Source organism: Pteropus medius, unplaced genomic scaffold (assembly GCF_902729225.1).
Source record: "Pteropus medius unplaced genomic scaffold, Ma_sr-lr_union100, whole genome shotgun sequence".
Taxonomy (NCBI): Eukaryota; Metazoa; Chordata; class Mammalia; order Chiroptera; family Pteropodidae; genus Pteropus; species Pteropus medius.
Window position 1 is genome coordinate 22,865,864 of NW_024342471.1, and position 21,006 is coordinate 22,886,869.

Genomic DNA, 21,006 nt, shown 5'->3' on the forward strand with positions numbered 1-21,006 from the left:
AAAAAAAGAAAAGAATCGAATCTTAAATCGAAACATAACATTGTTTCCTCCTTACCCAATGATACGAAGTAAATGGGTTCACAGAAGAGAGTTGCAGTATGTTCTCTGACAACAAAATCCACCCCATCACGAATACGCTGAGTCACGGACAGCACTGCCCGCCACGCCCCGGACTCTGGGAGCCAGAAGCCACCCACATCCTGTGCGACATTCGCATTTCTCCTTGAAGTCCCAGTTGTCACCAGACTAGACCCTCTGACAATCGCTTTGTTTGTAAAATCTTGGTTACTGTGCATTTCCATCGTGACTGTGGGTTTAAAAGAATTTAGAAGAGTCAAGCTTCAAAAGTCAAGCGGGTACTTGACTCAAGTTGCCTTTTTTTTGTTTTGTTTTGTTTTATTTTGTTTTTAAACAAAGCAACAAAGGTCAGGGAAATGGAATAGTCTCCCTGTGCGTAAGGATTGCTAGCAGTCAATCGCTAGGGTGATAGGAGCTATTTCTATACTAGCAAAGAAAATTATGTAAAATCGTCTTGACTGTCACCGTGGTTTTCCACTACTAGAGAAGTAGTCAGGAGTTGTTTCTTTTTCTTCAGCAGTGCATGTTGCTACTTAGATTCACGTAAGAACTTATTTTATTGTATCTGATTCTATAACCAGTTATTCCTATATCTGTCAGCCCCTTTGACTATGAAGCAGACAAGATATTTTGCATGGTTCCTATCCCTAGTAATTAAAATACTATCCGAAGGCAGTGATGAAAGAAATGAATGAATGTATGAATAGCGAATGAAAGAATCTTGGGATGACAGAGAGGAGGGAATGTGGTCTGTAAGAGTGAAATTAGCATTTCTTAATTATGGCAGACATTTCACCATTATAATTTAGGAAAGGAGAGTCTACGGATTAATTACTTCCTTTATCACTATTAAAAAATAAACTTGGGAGATACTGAAGAGCTAAAATCTGAGGCCATCCAAGTCTTAATTGACACGGGATGGAGGCTCTCCCCGCCCTCCCCCCCCAAAATAAATATATACATGTATATAACAATGTGTGTATTTTCATTTTTAATCTTATGTGTTTATTTTTATATGATTTTCCTCTTTTTAGTAAACTAACCCCTTCAGTGACTCTGATCAAGATTGAACATCACTCGTGCATTTGCGGTCATTCTTTTTGGAAGTTATAAAAAAGGGGGAAGTTTTTTTTTTTAATTTCCTCCTCAAATGTGGAGATTGAATTGGGCTGCAGAAGGAAATAAGGTATTCCTTTTGTGTGCCAGGATGTACCTCACTCTTTAAACTCATAGATGCAGAGAATCGGTCATGTGGTGGAGAAAGGAAAAACCCTTTTTCAGCTTAGAATGAGTGAGAGTCCATCCTCGACGAGCACGAAATTGCAAGCGAAGGCTGCCCCGAAGTTCAGCGCAACTCGAAGTTACAGCCACAGCTACAACGAAATCCGTCGAGGTGCTTTCTCTCCTTCCTCGGAGGTTTTCTAAGGTGACGGCCAGAGAGAATGTGGCACTTTGAAGCAGTTAAGCAGTGGCAGAGCTAATATTTATTGTTTCAAAGCAGCATCAACGTCACGTTGATTGGGTGGTTTGTTTTTAAGGCCACCGTCATTTGGATGTGGATGGGCTGCTGAGCGGCCCTTTGTTATCGGCCTGTGTGTTGTTAGGGAACTGATAAAAATGTTTGCATTCGTTACAGGTTCCACGGGCCTGCAGCGCAATTCTGCGGGCTCATTTTCTGAGTGGCGGCACAGAAAAGGCTTCTCTGTGAAGAACTGAAAGTCGTTTCTGCCTAAGGACCCCCGGCTATCATTTCCTACTCCACGCTGCTGTTTAAAACATTTAGTGATTTTTTTTAACATTATTTCTCATAAGGAAAAAAACAAAAACAAAAACGCATTCATCACTTCAGAAAAAAAAACGTATAAGGAAAACAATTTGACATATCTTGATTAAGAGTCCTCTAGCTTCTGTTTGTTTGTTTTTTTCACATTGAGGGTACAGAAGGTGGGCACACATGTGGCTGGGATCGTTCTCACTTTTTTTTTTTAATGCCCTTTAGGCAATAAAATTCAATGAGTACTTATCTAGTATCGTTTTATTAAACACTATCTACTATACAGCTTAGGCCAAAATTTAAAGTAATTTTTATCCATCCTGTAAGAAGTCCTTCACTCATCCGCAGGTCTACTGCTAGACAGAGGAGAAATGGCTAACATGAATTAATGCATGATCTTCCAGTTTTGAATTATGCGTCCTAGAAAATACTCTAGGGAAGAGTTTGAAAACCTTTAAGTTATTTGTTAGTTACCATATTCAAATTGCGAAACATTTCCTACATAAATTTCTAGTGTTCGAGTTAACAAAATGCCTATCGCATGCTAAATATTGAAAATGTAAAGGTAAATAATATGGTCTCTTCCTTCAGGAAAAGAAGAGTGTAATGTATAAATAATCATAAATATAAATGGCAAAAAACAGTGTAACAGTTGAAGTCCAGTGGGTTTAAAGGTGTTTTAAAGCATGATATTACTTATTCACAACGGACTATTCAATACTGACTCTGTTTTAATTTTTTTATATAAATAACAAATTTAGTTAAAGAAAATAAGCAAAATATAGATGATAACACTTGTTTTAGAGATGATTTGAAAGCAGAGACAGTAGACAGCTTAGAAAAGATCCTTCTGGCCTAAGCAGTAGATGAAATGTCAAAGTTAAGAATGAAATGTGACAGTGATAAGTTAATTTTTAAGTGAGTAAGAAAGTCAATAGATTGAATTAAATGGCATTTGAGAAAAGATGTCACTTATCTTATAGTCAAATTCACTTCTAAACTCATGGAGAAATTAAAGGAGAGTAGATCGCAGGTCTATAACGCAGATCAGAGAGTGGGAAGGGGAAAGAGCTGGTATCAAAAACACTGACTGAGGCTGAAATCTTAATTGGGCTTCTGCACCTCCGGGAGCAGTGAAGACCAGGTGAGTCTCCGTCAGAGTAGGACCAGGGTTTCTTAACTTAGGGAAGGCTGGGCACACGCCCTTGAGGCTGAGGCACAGGCAGCAGAGCGTGCCTTGAACATGAACTTGCAATTGGGAGAGCTTGCCAGTTCTTGGGCCTGCTTGAAGAGCATCACTACTTCAATCCCCAAAATATCAGAATGGTAATCTCAGAGAACCGTGTTTGCAAACCTAGTGATGATAGGTTAGTCGAGGCTCACGGGCCGAGGAAGGATGGGGCTGGCGGTGGGGGGCGGGGTAGGAAATTAAAATTAAATTAAATAGTAAAAGACAGGACGGGCAAGGATGGGTAGAAAATTGAAGGCAGCTGTGGACACTCAGCACATCTGTTTGCATGGTCTTTTCATCGGCTTCGGTAGACGTCCCTGAATGAATGGACATAATCATCTACTGTCCATAGACAACAGAATATCATCTACCCTAACAAGGTAACTGGGACTGTTCACGCGTACGAAATTCCTCCAAGATAAGATGAACGTTGGAGACCTGAGAATCTCAGTTCCCACGTGGGACACCGTTTCTCTTAAAGCCAGATCTTGACTTTCTGTTTTCTAAAATAATTCATTTGTAGGTTTGTTGTTGTTGTTGTAGGTGCTGCTGCTTTGTTTTGTCATTTGTCCTGAATGTTGAGGAAATTCGAGATGATATAATTAGGATAACTTGGCCACCGATCTAGGTGTCATACAGAATCTGTTAAGCTAAAAAAAAAAAACAGAGCCACTATTTTAAGAAAATATTCCCACTCCAGGGCAGGCCTCATTCAGTTCCATTTTATTTAATGCCTTATTCAGGTAAAGAAAAAAAAAAACACCTTTATTAGTGTAAAAGAGTAATATTTTTTTACTGGATCTGTTTAACATAGTAGTCTAGATACATATAATCACTTCGAAAACAAGACACTCTCCCATCTTAATTTGAAACTTGCCAGGAAAGTCATTTTTATAAAATGATCTATGGAGCCATTCCACAAGATTATAAAAAAATTATAAAATATTTAGAGTTCAATAAAAATGCAATGTTTTTGTTGCCTGCCTCATACTAATTTCTACATTTATTTTGATATCCAGGAAAATTCATAGTTTTGAAACATGAAATCCTGCATAAGGGAGGTCACAAAGCATGAGGAGGGTCGCAGGATGGTTCTGGATGGTTCCACCACTTTGAACGCTGCCCCCTAATATGTAAAAGTCTTGCTCTATGTCTAGCATTGGATTCAAAGGCCACTAGCAAGAACAGAGGTTCCCAATTATTTTTTAAACCCATATTATCCTTTGATAAATAGAAAACATTGCACGCTCTTCTTCTAAAGCTTTTTAAATGTTTAAGATAATTGGTTATTGTTATTAAATATGAATCAGAGCAAAGGTGGGAAGCGGGGAAGCACTGTTAATTTTCAAACTCTATCTCCCATGAATGCAGCTCTCGGGGCGGGGGGTAAGGTGGGGGTAAGTATACGACATGGCCAACCCTTGGTCCCCCTCCACCCAAATAAACCACTGCTCAGGATCCCACAGATTTATAGACACTCACCAGCTTTTTATGTTGACCGTCCTCAGCAATTTGGGGGACTATCAAAACAGGTAAAAATTATTGAGTCCTGACAGCTGCAAAGGTCACCAAACTGAATGCATGAGGGTTATCGCCAGTGCATCGTAATAGAGAGAGAAGTTAACTGACCCTCAGCTCTGTAAAGAACAGTCCTTTTTACCATCTGGTTTCATGAAAGAGCCAGACTTCTGTGACTCTTTGAGACTCCACGCGAATCATTACGTAGATTAACCAGTTGTAAAGTGTGTATTTTCCAAAAACCCTTGATTATCAGAATGAAATCCAAAATGTTTTTGAGAAAGGGGGTTGAAGAGGCAAAGTCGTGGAGAAAGACACAGGTGTTTAACAATGGGATTCCTCGATCGATGGTGGTCAGGGGAGGGGGGTTCAAGTCCTGCCCAAAGCATTTCCAGGATTGAATTCCCAGACGCCCTGAAGAGCAGGCACTCAGATTTGGGTTTTATTTAATTTAGGAACTATATATTTATGTGTTTTCTTTATTTCACCTGAGGCTTCTTAAACAATGTATAGAATTACAGGGCTTTTTAAAATCAATGATTCAGGAATCTAGTGTGAACACAAAAGAGGATATTTGGGATCGGGGAAGGACACCCACGGAAAGGTTTTGTGACCCCGAGGGAAACTCAGAGAACCACTGTCAATACAACCTTCACAGTGGGGGCTACCAGATTCCTGGAGGACAGCAAAGCCATCAAGTATTCACTATCGAGTAGTCACTTTTTGGCTAATGGGTGGGACGTCATGCCAGGAGGTTAGCAGAAGACTTAGCATCTAAGACAAATGTGGAGGCAGATTCAGAAGTGAAACCCCACCCCACCCCAAAGTTCTTACTACCTGGATCCCTGCCCTTCTGTAATCCCCTCCCGCCGACCGTGGGCTGGACCTGGGGACTCACTCCTCATGAAGGCATCGTGGCAAAGTCAGGGAGTGTCGCTTCTGACGTTACCTCATGAACGCTGTGACGCCATCTTCCTCGTGCTCTCCAATACTTTCCCTTGTTTATTTTCACGAAGACAGACCTTACCAGCTGCCCTGCGAAGAGGTACGTGTGGCAAGGAGGGGACCTCCAGCCAGCATCCGAGGAGGAGCTAAGACTTCATTTTAACACAGGAAATTAAGTCTTACCCACAGCCATGAGTGGGGTCGGAAGCCAGATCTTGTCCCGGTTGACCCTTGAGATGATTATGGTCCCAGCTGACACCTTGATGGCAGGTGTGAGAGAGACCCTGAGCTAGAGGACCCAGCTAAGCCGCTACCAGACTCTTGACCCACAGAACCTGTGAGATAACAAGTGTGTTATTTTTAGCCACTGAGTTTTGGGGTAGTTTGCTACACAGTAAGAGAGAACTAAAACAAGGCCTCCCGAATGTCACTCGCTCAGTCACCTTTCACCTTGACAGCTTTTTCGTATGCTGTGCGATGTGCTGAGTAATGTCACTCCCCAAAGACGTCTACATCTTAACCCCAGGAATTTCCGAATATGTCACCTTCCATGGCAAGAGGGACTTGGCACATGTGACTGAATTAAGTCCCTTGAGATTGGAAGATTATTCTGGATCATCCAGGTGGAACCGATGTCATCACAACGGTCCTTATGAGGGAGGCGAGAAGATGGAAATCAGAAAAAGGAGTCATGATGCCCGAAGCAGAGGCGGGAAGGACACGCCGAAGGTGGACGGAGGGGCCACAGGCGAGGAACGCGGCGCGTCTGGAAGCTGGCAGGGCCAGGAAGCTGAGCCTTCCCAGAGCCTCCAGAAGGAGCACGGCTCTGCCAAGACCTCCATTTCAGCCCACGCGACCCATACTGGACTTCTGGCCTCCAGAATTGCAAGATAGTAAATTGGTGTTGTTTTCAGTCACTGTGTCGTAGTGATTTATTACAGTGGCAATAGGAAAGTTGACATATGTAGAATCTCTGTCCTGTTACTTTCATTCACTCAGCTCACTTTTCGTACAGACATAGACACATGCATTTATTTTGATGGAGACTTGTACTGTGAGTTTGGTGTGCTGCCTGTGTCCCCCACCCCAAACGCACACACAAACACCATATGTATATCATTAAGGCAAACACATAGCTAGCGAAATTTAAAGGTGTACGCTGCACACTGAGGCGACCTTAGGGACTGAAGCATGTGAGCGTCACACTTCGGGAACCTGGCACAGAAGCGAGTCACCGCATCTGGCCTTTCGGAACCCAGCCCTGCGGGCAGGACGAGGCTTTGCTCAAGTTCTTTTTGATGGTGACCGTGGCAGAGTTGGAAGGGGTCGCTCCCGACGAACAGTCCTTCAGCTGATTTTGTTGATTTAATTAGGCTCTTCAGAGCTGGAGAAAGACTTCACCGGGTCCCAAGCTGCCCACCACGTGGAGGACGCCCTTCTGACAGCACAGGTGTTTGCCTTCGCCATGGAGCTGACCTGGGCTGAAGGCGCTTTGCTTGGCGTGGGCTGGGAGAGGGAACGGTGGCCTGCTTCAAACCATGATCCACACGTGAGGGAGAGAAGCCAAGAGGGCTGGCAGCTTTACACCCAACTGGTGGGTCTCAGTTTGTGGCGATATTGTCCCCCGGGGGATATTTGGCAATGTCTAGAGACATTGTCACAACTGTCACAACAGGGAGTGGGTGCTACTGGCACCTAGTAGGTCAAGATTAGGCATGCTGCTAAACACTTTACAAGCCACAGGACACACACACACACACAAATACTTCCTCTGGGCAACATGTCATTGGTGTTGAGGATGAGAAGCCTGCAGTGGACAACAAACCTGCTAAATCTATTAGCAGGCACTGCTAATCAGCCACGGCATGCTTTCCCAAGGAGCTAACAATCAGCCTCAGAATCTCTCCCAAGTCAGACTTCCAGGAAGCTGCTGTCAGTCACGGGAAGGTGGTAGGCAGCTGTCAGTCATGGGAAGGTGGTAGGCAGCTGTCAGTCATGAGAAGGTTGTAGCCCTTGAATATTGGCTACTCCCAGTAAGCCGCTCAGGCAAGCAGGACCGTGTGCTTTGACCTGTCTTTTACTACTTAAATACTTTTTTTGCATTAAACTTTATAGATTGCATACCGGGTTTGCTGATGAGATTTTCTTTTTCTTTTTTCCTTAAAGAAAAAAATTCTTGGAAACAACAAAATAGGGTAAAAAATAAAGCCAAAATCCCTTTTGATATTTCAATCCCTCACTCAAACATCCTCGTAAAGTTCACAAAGCCCTCAATTCAACCATCGGTTCCGAGCCGGGTGGCTTCTGAGCTCTGCGGAGGGCAAGCCTTCTCTTCGCCGTGGATAGGGTACTTTCACGAGTTTGTTTGTTTGTTGTTTTTGTTTTTTGGTTTTTTTCAGGAACATTTGGAGCGTCTCTGAGCTTTATATAATAAAGCTATATTATGAAATAGCAGACTATGTTATGACGCTGATTCTTCTGCTGGTTAAATTCTGTTTTCTTTGCTCCATTACGGTGAAGTATTGTGGTACGGTTCTCTGACTTCACGTGGTGCAAACGTGGTTGCTATATTTCTTACAGATCCCCTGGGGCACTGCATTGACACCAACGTCTACAGCTTTTCAAATCGCAAGATCTGGACCTATAGGCCAAGGCATAGCAATGTTCTTCCAGGGAGAACCTAAACCATGCCTCTTGGCCGTTTACAGATTGTCTAGCATGGTTCAGAAGACTCGACAGAGTAGGAATCAGCCATTTAATAGCCGATGCTGGCCTTAGTGAGACGGAAGACTGCCAGTTACCAGGATCAGCTTAACTGTGTGCTCTCAAACAAATCAGCTGATGAAAACGCGGTAACTGAGTTCTACCACCCCCCAAAAATTCTTTAGATGTGTAATATGTTAAAATCAACTACTCCGGGCTGTCCTCTCTCCCGTCACTGTTTATTTCATAAGGTAATGCCATCGTCTGTTAGCAATGGGTCATTAAGCTCACGTAAGCCAGAGAGAGTTTGAGGGCCATTAAGCGTGGTAAATTTGCCCTCCCGCACCAGAGTTAAATAAACATCGACACTAAATAACACTGCAGTGATCTTCTCAGATCTCCGGTGGGGAAGTTAATAGCCCTTGGAACGGCTCATTTCCTCCTTGACGTATGGAACAGCTACCCATTCTGTGTGTTGTGGCAAACAGCATAGAAGCTAGTTTAAGACTCAACAGTAAATTGCTGGTCTTCTTTCTCCTTCCAACTGATCACTGTCGATGTTTTTAATAATTACTATTTTACAGAAAATGAGTCACAGATCTGCTGAATTTACAAAAGGGGCATCAAAGACCAATCTGTCAGAGGTTAAGCAATAGCAATCCTTTTTAAAATAAGTTTTTGATCTGTTTATCCCACTGGTTGTTTTTGAATTTTGTAAACCACTACCAACACTGATATAAAGAGCTTACATAAAAATAGATTCTTATGAAAAGTCAGAAGCTTCACGATAGCCGACTTGAGTTTTGCCAGGAGGCTGAAAAGAAGACACACGGTCCCTCCAGTTCTGCACAGACGTGAAGGTTCCGCTCCCAGCCACGTGTATCCAATCCGATTAACAGCTTTTCCGTCCTGGCGCTGCCTATGCCCAGCCCGAGCCTGTGCTGCTCCCTCTGTGGTCCGTGGGTGAGCGGTGACATCGCTAGCGAGCTCGTTAGACATGCAGGGTTTCAGACCGACTTCACTTGCACAAGGTCCTCACCTGCCCTTTGGGGACGTTTCATTAGAGACCCACGTTGACTCGGGATGGAAGCCGTAGACGTCCTCCGTTCCTTTAGGGTTGCCTTGGCTTCTACTGTCTTCGGCTTTGACTCTCACCTTCACATAGGTGAGGACAGAGGCAGAGACCAGAGCGAGGAGCCACAGGCCAGGGAATGTTGACAACCATCGGAAGGTGGGGGAGACCAGGACTGCAACCTCCCTTAGGGTGTCTGCGGGGGGCACAGCTGACACCTTAAGTTTGAACTCTGGCCTCCAAAACCATTAAGAGGACACATTTCTGTTGTACTAAGACACTTACTTTGTGGTAAGTTTGTTTAGCAGCCCTAGGCCACTAACACAGATAACCAAATCCGATTACCTATCAGCATCACCTAGGTGCATAGTAAATAGTGAGAGTCAGATAGGTGGACAGGACAGCTAGGGGGACGTCTCTGCAGCTACAACTAAAGCCACTTACCAGCAGCATTGACGCCACCAGGGAGAGGCTTAAAAATGTGTTAGACATGGAGGATCTGAGGCCCCACACTCACTGAGTCAGAAACCGAGTTTTCACAAGATGTCTCAGTGACTCAAGTACAGATTCGAGAAACCCACCCGAGACCATTTCAATTCTCAAGCTTGGCACAGTGTCTCCTTGATCCGTGTTTGTGTTTATCAGGATGTATGAAGTGTTCCTTCTCTACTGGTTTGCCTAAGTCTATGAGATAATGTTAGTAGAAACACACATACCAGGAGAATTCAGAACGAAAAGATGCCCAAATTCTAACTGAGAGGATGTGAGACCTTCCAACTCCTTCACAGGACGCTGAGAACAATGCTCCCAGTTGAGACAGGAACAGATGTATTCAAGGGTCACCAATGTATTCATTTCAACTTAGCGTCACCACCCAGGTGAAAAGAGTTTATCAAAATGTTTACCCTTAAAAAGGGTTTGTTTCATCTGACAATTAAAAGCAACAAAGGTGCACAAAATTACTACTGGAAATTTGAATGCAAGAAATTTCTCACCTAGGGCTCAAAATAATGGCCTATTAAAATTACATTGGGGAAAAAAGAAACCCACAAAGCTGCAAACTCAAAGAAAAGAATCACATTGGGAGAGTGGAGACTCATGCAAAGCGGACACTTCAAGAAAAGTCCAGAGCTGGGGGAGGGAGGCTGGACGGGGAGGGGATAATGAATGCATCTGCCTGCCCTAAATTCAGACGAGCCGACCCTACAAAGCAATGCCTGGGATAAAAGAATGAAAGGCTTTATTGTTTCCAGCTCTTAGTCAGGCTGGTCCTGCCCAGATCCCCAAGATAACAGTGCATCTGATATAACAGAGTAGGGGGAGGCAGACGGTCTGTACCATCTGCAGATTTTCATACAATGAAATCTCGAGGCATAAAAGGCAAAATCGGAGCAAATATAAGAGATTCAGGGATACACGTCAAGAGAATTAAAACTAGTTAGATAATCCTTGGCATGATGGGGACAGAAAGGACCAAAAAAGAAAAAAAAAAAGGAAAAAAAAGAAAAAAACACTGTGATTACATCGTAAGGTATATAAATGTCAGATCACTTCGCTGTACACCTGACTCTAATAGAAACTATATGCCAAGTAGACTTTCATTTGAAAAAAATAGGCGGGAGCACAAAAATAATAGAAAGAAACAATCCCTTTGTATCCACTATGTGCAGAACATCCCTTATGTTATGTATTCACCTTTACAACCCGGTCAGTGGGAAAATATTGTCTCTGTTCCATAGACAAAGATATTGAGACCCACAGAGGTGTTGGCCAAGTTGTGGAGGAAAACATAAATAAATAACACATATTTTAAGAGCCCATGGTATGAGACCCTGCGGATTAGAGCCATTATTACTTTATCATTGAGGTACTGAGGTAATTAACACCTGCAGCATAGTTCAAGGGCATGCCTAAGTGTTATTCAAAACATTTAGAATAGCCTGCATTCTATGGAAGAAACACTGTTGGTTTAAATGAATAATAGGTTTATTACGGAAGGTTTTTAATTCCTAAGGAACCTGGGAATTGGTGTTAGTCTAAAATATGTAAATGAAGGGAGTTGCTAAAATTGGCAGAAGAAAATGATCTGCTTCACATAATTGAATCCTATTCATTCAGGCAACAACTTGTTTTAAGTGACTATTTTGGGCCAGTGCTTTTAGGCAGTGTTGATGCCAAGGTAAATAAGACAAAGACCTCCTCCTCCGGGGTTTTCCCTTAGGCGGGAAGGTGGAGGTGAGTCGGACTTTATAATTCATGCGAAAAGCCCTATTCGGAAGATAAGAAGCACAAAGCTCACTCACAAGAAAAACAAAGAGAATCAATTACAGCATCATGTTGGAAGGCCTTGGGAATTCAGGCACCCTGAACAATAGAAGTGCATTCCATCTGCTAATAAGGCCAAATACTGAAGAATATAAATGAAAGAACGAGCCAGAGAAAGGGACCGAGATCCCATGTGGAAACAATGTCCTATAGTCCTGTACTTCCTGTTTGAATACCGAGTTCTTATCGTTATTTGCTTAGCTGTTTCCTTTGGGTGTATAATAACCTTGGCTGTTCTGCATCAGCAGCTTTCGGACTGGTCTCTCCACATCCACCTGGCCCAGATCCAAGCCATCCTTCACACTGGCTCCCAAAGCCTCTTTGCCAAATGCAGATCAGATCCAGTCACGCACCTGTCTCATCGTTTTTTAAAACTTCCGCATCTTCCCATTGCCTAGCACAGCCTGCAAAGACCGCAGAACCTTCCCGGTCTTCACCCCACCGCTCACGGCCCCGACCTTGTCCATTCTCCAGCTCTAACTGCTCTTCTGATTCTTGGATCCATGGAGCCTCCCCAGAGCCAGGTCTTCACGTTTGCTGTTTCTTGACTGCGAACGTCTCTGCGTGCCTCCTCTATGAGCTAGTTAACTTCTTCTCAACCTGTGTATCCTAACTGTGGATGCTCACCCTCAAAAAAAGAAAAAAAATCGATTCCTTTGTAATAACAAGAGAGCAGAGCAGAATGGCCAACCCATCCACTGTCGATTAACCTGGAAGCCCCAAGGTCAAACCTGGGCCCTGCCAGTTCTCACCTGTGTGACTTTGATCTCAACTTCTTCATCGCTAAAGACCGGTGGTAATATTAGTACCTGCTCATAGGATAATTATTAAGATCAGATCAGATAATTCATGTAAAATACTCTTCCACAATGGTTCTAATTCGGAATTTATTCTCTGTCATTTAACATTTCTGCCTTTACTACTCTTAATTTTTTCCCGCCTCTGCTGACGTTTGCAGTGTCTCTACGATGTGTCAGAGTGAATCTATTTTTCGTCTCTTTTTGTTCTCGGAGTGAAATATTGGTTTAAAGACTCCTGCCTTGCTTCAATGCCAGAAAAAAAATGTTCGCCTATTCTCTTTCAATATTGCTTCCTGACCATTCTCTCCAGCCTTTTCTTTCAGAGCTCTGTTATTCACATCGAGAGAGAGCTGTCCTTCAACGGAAAACCTATTTGCAACAGGAGTCAGCGATTTTTTTTTTTTTTCTGTAAAAGGCCAGATAGCAAATGTTTTAGGCTTTGTGGGCCATATGGCTTCTGTCGCAAGGACTGGACTCTTCTAGGGCAGCGCGACAGTGACCCTAGGCATGTAGACAGGTGGGCGTGACTCTGCCCCAGTGGAACTGGGGCCTGGATTGGTTCGGGACCTGTTTGCCAAGCCCTGGCTCCGAGCGTACCCTTCCGGGTTATGACACGTGAGTCTTCTCACCACCTTTGAGCTATTTTATAACTCCACACGTTGTAAATGACGAACAGCCATGCAAAGAATGATTTCCAGAGACTGGAACATTCTAAGCCACGGAGGTTCGATTCGCTTGCCCCTCAACTCTGCATGGATAAAGCCTGTTTTGCATCATCTATTTATAAATTAATTTCACTATTCTTTTCCTCAGTATAGGTTTGTCTTTCTCTGACTTTTTCTTCAAACTGGTAGTAATAGCTTACAGATTCCTTCATTAACGGTGAGTTAAATCCAATCTTTTTAAATCTGTGTTCATTCTATATCTGTATGAGAATCATGACTTTTTTTTTTTTAATTACCCTTTAATATACAGATGTTGGCAATTCTCAATTTCCATGAATTCTAACTGGTCTTTCAGAGTTTTAAAGCTCTTTGTTCAGTGTCATGGCGAATTCTCAGTGTTATATAGGCAACACAGATTCTTTTTTTGACAATATCCATTCTAGAATCCAGCCATTTACTGAGTACCTTCTTTGAATGGTGATGTTTCTATTTCTAAGATTTCTACTTGGTTCCCATATTTCTTATTTTATTGCTGCATGGTTTTATAGTTTTTTTTATTATTTCCTTATGGATGCTGTTTCTGTACTTATCTCGTTGAGTTTCTTAAACATACCATAAGAACATAAGCATCAAAAGCGCACGGCATCGCGAACACTGTGGGACGCACGCTGGCCTCCCAAGAGTCAGTTGTAGCTTTACATTCGGTTTTTCCTGATGGACTTGACTGATCTACTCGTTTATTTTGCAGCTTCCTTGACACGAGATAACTTCATGTGTCTGGTTTGCAAACCATGCTATCTTAGCATGGCTGCCCTTACTGGCCACGCATACAAAATCTTTGCATGGAATTTATTTATTTTTTTCTTTTATTGATTTTATTTTTTATTTTATTCTTTTATTTATTTATTTTTTTCTTTCCATCGTTTGCTATTTCCTGCCTGCGATTTCGTCTATCACCGCTATGCTCTTGCAGCGGAGGGACTAAGTCAAAGAATGAAAATACCATCCCATCTTGACCACGATTGTGTTTATTCTTCACATTGCATAAAATCATCCATTTGAAGATTTAAAAGCAAAAGAAAATAAAATTCTGCTGAATTTGACAGAAGAGTCAAATTAATACTTGAAAGATATAAGTGACCGGGAATAATGTAAAATATTTGACAAATGGTAGCTTGAGAATTAATTGTTATAAACTTCTAGAAAAGGTTAATGAATGCTACCTGGATATCCACAAAGAGATAAGGGCTTTGCCGCTGCTTCATCAAATGCAACATCAAAACATTAAAATTTTTTAAATCACTCCAAAAATAGTTTTAACCCTTGCGTTTTTTTCCCCAGAACCCTCCAGTTCGAAAGAAAGTCCACTAGTCCAGTGTACATGCCTGAACTACCCCATCCGCTACCTATTAAAAAGATAACATCTTAATTTCCAGGAGATGCATACAAAGAGAACAGAAATTCAGAGCTTAATGAGTTTGCAATGATTCCTTTTAAATAAACATAACACATCGGCACTGACTGGGCATACATACCGAGCGAGGCCTGAATTTGTTCCCGGAATCCCAAATACAAACAGGAAAGGAGAGCTTTTCCCACCGCGAGGCCCAAAGATGTCTAGTACATACCTCGCTTCCTCCTCATCAGAACTTAGGCTAGCCTGTCCTGGCAAGGTCAATTAGATTGGTCTTAACCAAGGTGGCTTTGACTCCTTGGGCCCATTGGAAAATATCTGGAGACATCTCTGGTTCTCATATCAAAGGCAGGATATGTGACTGGTACCTAATATGTGGAGGCCAGGGATGCTGCTAAACATCCTGCCGTGCCCAGGACAGCCCCATGACAGAGACGTACTTGGCTCAAAATGTCAATAAGGCAGAGCCTGAGAAACACTAGCGGTGGCCCTTACGATCTCCATCTGAGAGGCATTTAACAAACTCGATGTGTAATTTTCTATTTTTATATACACGCACATATTCTTAAATGTATATATATCACATCACCGCGCGTATGTGTGTGGGGTGTTCTACCTCGTGGGAGAAAATACAATAGGGCGTCATTAAATTCGGGGAATTTCCTGCCATAGGTCCTGGTTCTTCCTTTTAGTGCTTCCTGGGTTCAAGATACCCTCCTGAGCAACTTTCTAATTAACTCACCAAACCTTCGAAACAACCTTCCAGGTGGGTTATCATCGATCTCATATGATAGATCAGAAAACTAAGGCCTAGAAAAGTTTAGTGGCTTGTCTGAGGTCACGAGTTTGTACGTGGAGGATCCAGGATTCTCACCCAGGCAGTCTTCATGGATCATAACTGATTGCTGACCCCCAAAAGCTCTTTAAGACCCTTTTTGCTGGAAACTCCACTAGCCTTCCATCTTTCCTTCTACAGACGGTAAGCTTGTGCACTGGTTTGCACTCGAGCAGTGGTGAAGTCTGATTCATTAAGAAACCTCGGCAGGGAAAGAAGGCATATATCGTAGCCATGGAGATGAATGCTAATGAGAAAAGTAAACATATAAAATCGCTTTTTGTTTCCCCAGAAAACTATTTCCAAGTCCCTACCAGGTGCTGTCGCAGATAAAGCAGGGTCGCCGAAATGTTCCCCTGCACCATACAAACGGGACGCTCACAGAGCCACAGTTTTAGCCTCGGGTGCTTCTTGTAGCTAAGTCGAGCATTCCACTCAATTTGCGTTGGCCGGATTTCTTAGCAGGATCTTGAAGTGCCCAGAAAACACACACACACAAAGGCAGACGCAGGCCGTGATCAGAAGAATTTTATGATCTGAGTTGCAACATGCAAAAATATCTTCTCTGCATTCCGCTTTCTGCAAACACAGAGTGAAAAAATAAGTACGAAAAAATGAGGAGGGGAAAAAAAAACGCAGTTCAATTCATGCTTCACAAAGTCCTGTAGGTTATTACCATGTTTTAAATTGTGACTTGCAAACACAAGCTGTTCTTAAAAACAAGAACAAAACGAAAAAACAGATGGTTTCTTTTTACATCCTGTGAAACTTTTCCTGAATGCAAGCGTCCGTTCCCTTCTCTCCAGCTGGCATTCCCCATGCAAATGATCCGTTTTCTGTCATTTTGAGAAAAATTTGATCCCCACCCCCCATCTCATTCTAAATGCTAGAATACCTAGAAACGAAAGCAGGGAAAGGAAGCGCCATTTTTTTTTTCATCGAAGTCAGTCTTTGGGGCTCCCTTACTGCATACTGATAGCATAACTGGGCCTAAGACAGGTTATCACCATGACTTCATTATTTTTTATTACTAATATTTTTTAGGCCATATGTGTTTTTTCAACAGACATTGGTATTGATACTCAATCGCTTTTGCTCTATGTGGCATAGTAGAAAGAATGTGAGATTTGCAATTATATAGACTTATATTCAAATTCCCGCCCGGTGGCTGATTCAATAACTGCACCCTTGAGAAAATTATCTTAAATGTATTTAAAATTACTTAATTCTCTGTGATTCTGTTTTCCGACTGGCAACATGTAAAGAGTAACATCTGCCTTTTCAGGGAGATTTTGAAGAGGAATTTGAGTTTGGAGACACAGCACTAAATCTCATGTGCCTCACTCATATAAATAATGAGTGTAATAGCGCATAGCATAGCATTACATAGCATTACATTCATAGCATCATTTGGGGTTGAAATAAAACTGTATTTTTGTGCATCATTCACGAAGTGCCTAGAACATACTAAGTTCTAAACAAATGGGAGTCATTATTGAGTTGTTAATCCGGAAAAGTATATGAGGACTTGAAGTGTCTTGGACGGTCTTCGATTTCATTCAATTGTCTGCATTGTTTTAAACCATTTTCCCGCAGATGTTCACTGGTGTCCCAGCTTAGGTGGACAAGAATCACATTAGCTTCAGTGCAGAGCTTAGCAGCCAAAAGACTATCTCTGTAGTTACCACTTAAATTCTTCTTGAGGCTTAACGTGTTTAGGAAGAGGAGATTCTGATTTTTCTGATCAGTTTTATTTTACAGCCAGATACAGCTGTTAAGGTCAAAAGCTGCACTTGATCTAGATTTAATTATTTATTGCTGTGTAAAAAAGTTATCCCGAACTTAGTGTCTTAAAATAAAACAAAAGAAAATATTTCAGTCAGAGCATTTCTGAGAGTCAGGTATCAGGAGCGGCATAGCATGGTGGTTCTGGTTTGGGGTCTCTCATGAAATTGCAGCAAACTGTCAGCCTGAGCTGCAGTCATCTGAAGGTTTGACTGGGGTTGGAGATGAAGCTTTTAAGATGTTTTACTCACATGGCTGTCAGCTTGAACAAACAAGTAGAGAAAGACAGAGAGAGAGAGAGAGAGAGAGAGAAGCCACAGTGTCTTCTATAACCTAATTTCAGATATGCCACACTATCATTTCCCTTGGATTCTATTGGTCACACAGATCAATGTGGTATCATGTGGATGGTGCCTACACAAAGGATATAATTTCCAAGAAGCAGGACCACTGAGGATGATCTACCACAGTCCTTGGCCCAGTAATTCATACTAAAAGTAGATGAGTTTGACAAGTGAGGAGGGAGAGCAACCTAACCTCCCACTTGATTTCAGTCTCACCGTTAATTTAATATTCAGCTTCATGCCTCCCTTACCCACCAAGCTTCTGTGACAACATGTGTTTCGAATGCCCTCCTTCCCGTCGACGTTGACAGCATTTGTTCATGCCCCACTGCTTTAGTGACACCATTTTACTCAATTTTCCTTTAATAAAAGCTAGCCTAGCCACCTTGGGAGCAAGGGTGATGCCAATTCTTTTCTGGATTCTTTAAAATTCCTTGCACGTGTTAAGTGTATGGAGTCAGTATAAATTTAAGTCCAACTTCATGAACGACGGACATTCATGTTTAAATGACCTGGAAGCTCTCGAAAACACTTGGCCATTAATTTATGGTCCCATCTTGGCCATCGTGTAATAAAAATACACCCATCCACACTGACCCTTTGCACAGTTCCACTTGAAGGTCTTGGCCTTGCTGCTTCTTTTGCTAGAACTTTCTTCTGCTAAACATCTATTGGTACAGCTTTTTCCATCACCCCTTTGAGGAGGAGCTTTGCTCAAATGCCAGCTCCTCAGTGAGGCTTATGTCTGACCATGTTATTTTTATTTGATAGAGCAATCGGCACTTGCCCACTGATGATTCCCCTGACGTGACCCAATTTTTCTTGTTGTCCTTGTACCTATCACCATTTAAAAAAAAAAAAAAAAGATAAAATATAATTTACTAATTGTTCGGTTTGTTTTCTGTCTTCCTCTCCAGAGTGTCAGGTCCCTGGGGACAAAGAGTCTTATCTATTTTGTTTCCCGGTGGATCCTAAGTACCTGGACCAGTGTCTGGAATATACCAGATATTTAGTAGAGAATTTTTGAATAAGTTAATTGTAGTCATATTTTTTCACAACAGAATTTGAAACAAAACAAAACAAAAGCCTTTGCTGGTGAATCTGGAGTGAGACAGACGCTTCACTTAATGAGGACAACGTTCCCAAGAACCATCGCGGCTCATCTTCTACACAAGTGGTCTAGGAACCACCGCGCAAAGCGAAAGTTATAAATAATCAATAAAAATCTAACGTAGAGTATTTTATTTTAAACTTTTTCTCCCAAAATTAATTGAAACTGCAGCGCAGAAGTTGATAAACATTTATTAGTCAGTTCAAGTTAAATTGCTTTCAATTCACTCGAGCAACCAATTGGGGTAAGGAGAGTTCAATGACTGAATATTTAACTGAATCAAAGCATGTTTTCTTTCATGATAAAAGTATGTTAATTGTTCCAAAGCTTTAAATAATCATATATATTTTTTTCTTTTTGTCTTCACTTCTAAAACTCTAACTATGAGTGATATCTGCCTTCTGGGTTGGGACGTAGGCTGAGAATTTACTTCTCCTTTGGTCCTCAAAATGATAATTCCATGAGAAGTTAAAGCCAATATATTTTGAAAAGAAGTGACATAATAATAATGTGACTTTGTAATCAAATATTAATGTTTTTCTAAATGTTTATTGTGCTGTTAAATGATTTCCATGCATGGGTAAAATGAACTACCCATATTCTGCCACAAAATAAATGATAAATCAAATATGTAGCTATTTAACATCTTGCCTATTTTCGGTGTTCACGATGTGTTCTTTCTTAAATGACTGTAGAAGAAAGTTTGAAATACAGAGCAAAAGGAAAGAAAATGCTTTTATGACGGGGAGACTTGCATTCTAACTGTGTAATTATCAGAGTCCAGAATTCACAAATTACATTTCGTGCTTAACTTGCTTTACTAACCTTTCATTTGTCTAAAAGCTTAATTAATTATCCTTCGGTGACAGTGTTCTCTTTGGAAGATTATGTTTAACCACTTGCATTAAAATTCTATATCCTTCTTTCAACTAACGCAAGCCAGGTACCTACAATTAAGGCGCCAGCATTAAAAGGTCTATGATCCTTAGAGCTGACATCTTGTCTTGATAATTTAGAGCAAATGGATGTGGAATTTGCTTGACTGCAGCTTCCTGGATGGTCCCTTACTTTGCCTGTCATTAAGTAGAGGAGATCAAGGCAGCATTCTGAAATGCATATTTATTTTAAAAACTTTTTTAAAAAAGGATTTAGTAGATAAAAGATCCAAAGAACCTATTAACTATGTAGCAAGTCCCCGATACAACTTTGACGACAGAAGGAATGCCAGAGTACAAGCATCACCGACAGCCCGGAAGTTTTCCTTTGTTACTTCAGATCAGCATCTATTTTTAAAATTTCATAGCCTTAAAATCTTTTCTTATTGGGTGGATGTTGTGAACCCAACTTACAACTTTGTGGTTCAGCAGGAACGATAAATCTATCACATAAATCTATGAGTTTGGATATGATGATGATCCACATATCCACCTATTGTGAAGGGAGAGTAGTGGATGCTGGAAAAATAGGGTCAAGGAGGCAAGATGGAGCAGGGCAGTCGGCCGGCCTTCTGCTCACGCATCATCTCCTCCTCTCGACTTTGCTCTGAGAGAAGACCGCAGGGGTGATGGGAAATCACTCCTGTGACTAGGTTACAAAAGATCATAACTCTCGTCTTACTAACAGACTCCCTATTGCTAGTTCAAATAAAGCCAGCAGCCACGATGCAGAAGCCCACACAGCAAGGAACGGAGGGTGGCCTCCAGCCGACACCCAGAAACAAGATGATGAGCTCAGTCCAACGACCCACGAGGAAATGAATTCTGCCAAACACCACTGTGTGAGAGACCCAGAACCGGAGAACCCAGCCGGGCCCGCGGACCCACAGAAACCGGGAGGTAATAAATGCATGCTGTCGTAAACTGCTGAGTGTTGAGGCAATTTGTTAACTAGGAATGGATAACTAGCCAGAGAGTGACCTTAAAAAAAAAATCCTTGAAAAAATATATTCTCGTTTACCAAAACCAGACCATTAAAAATAGCACAGGAAGGAAGAGCTCTTCGTGGGGCGAGGCGCAGTGCTCTGCCGCTTCGTTCCATCGCTCTTAGGTGAGTCAAGGACAAGTGGGACCCATCAGTACTTGAATGGATGGTATTTTTAGTGAGCAGAATAAAAATATCATGAACAGAAAGGAACAGTCAAATATGCGTTTGCTCCTTTCGCGTGACCTTTATTCCTTCTCCCATCTTTCTCAGACGTGGTAACTTAGAACTCGGTCTCCTGCAGCGCATCCTCCCTCAGCAGCTCACGAACAGTTAGTGTGCAATGTTTCTCATGTGGGCCTGTTTCATAAAACCATGTCGCCTATTTTAGTAAGATTTTTTTTAAATGCAATCCAGTGATTCCCGATTTTAGGATGCTCAGATCAATTTGAAAAATGGATCGGGATGGACACAATGTTGCCTGCT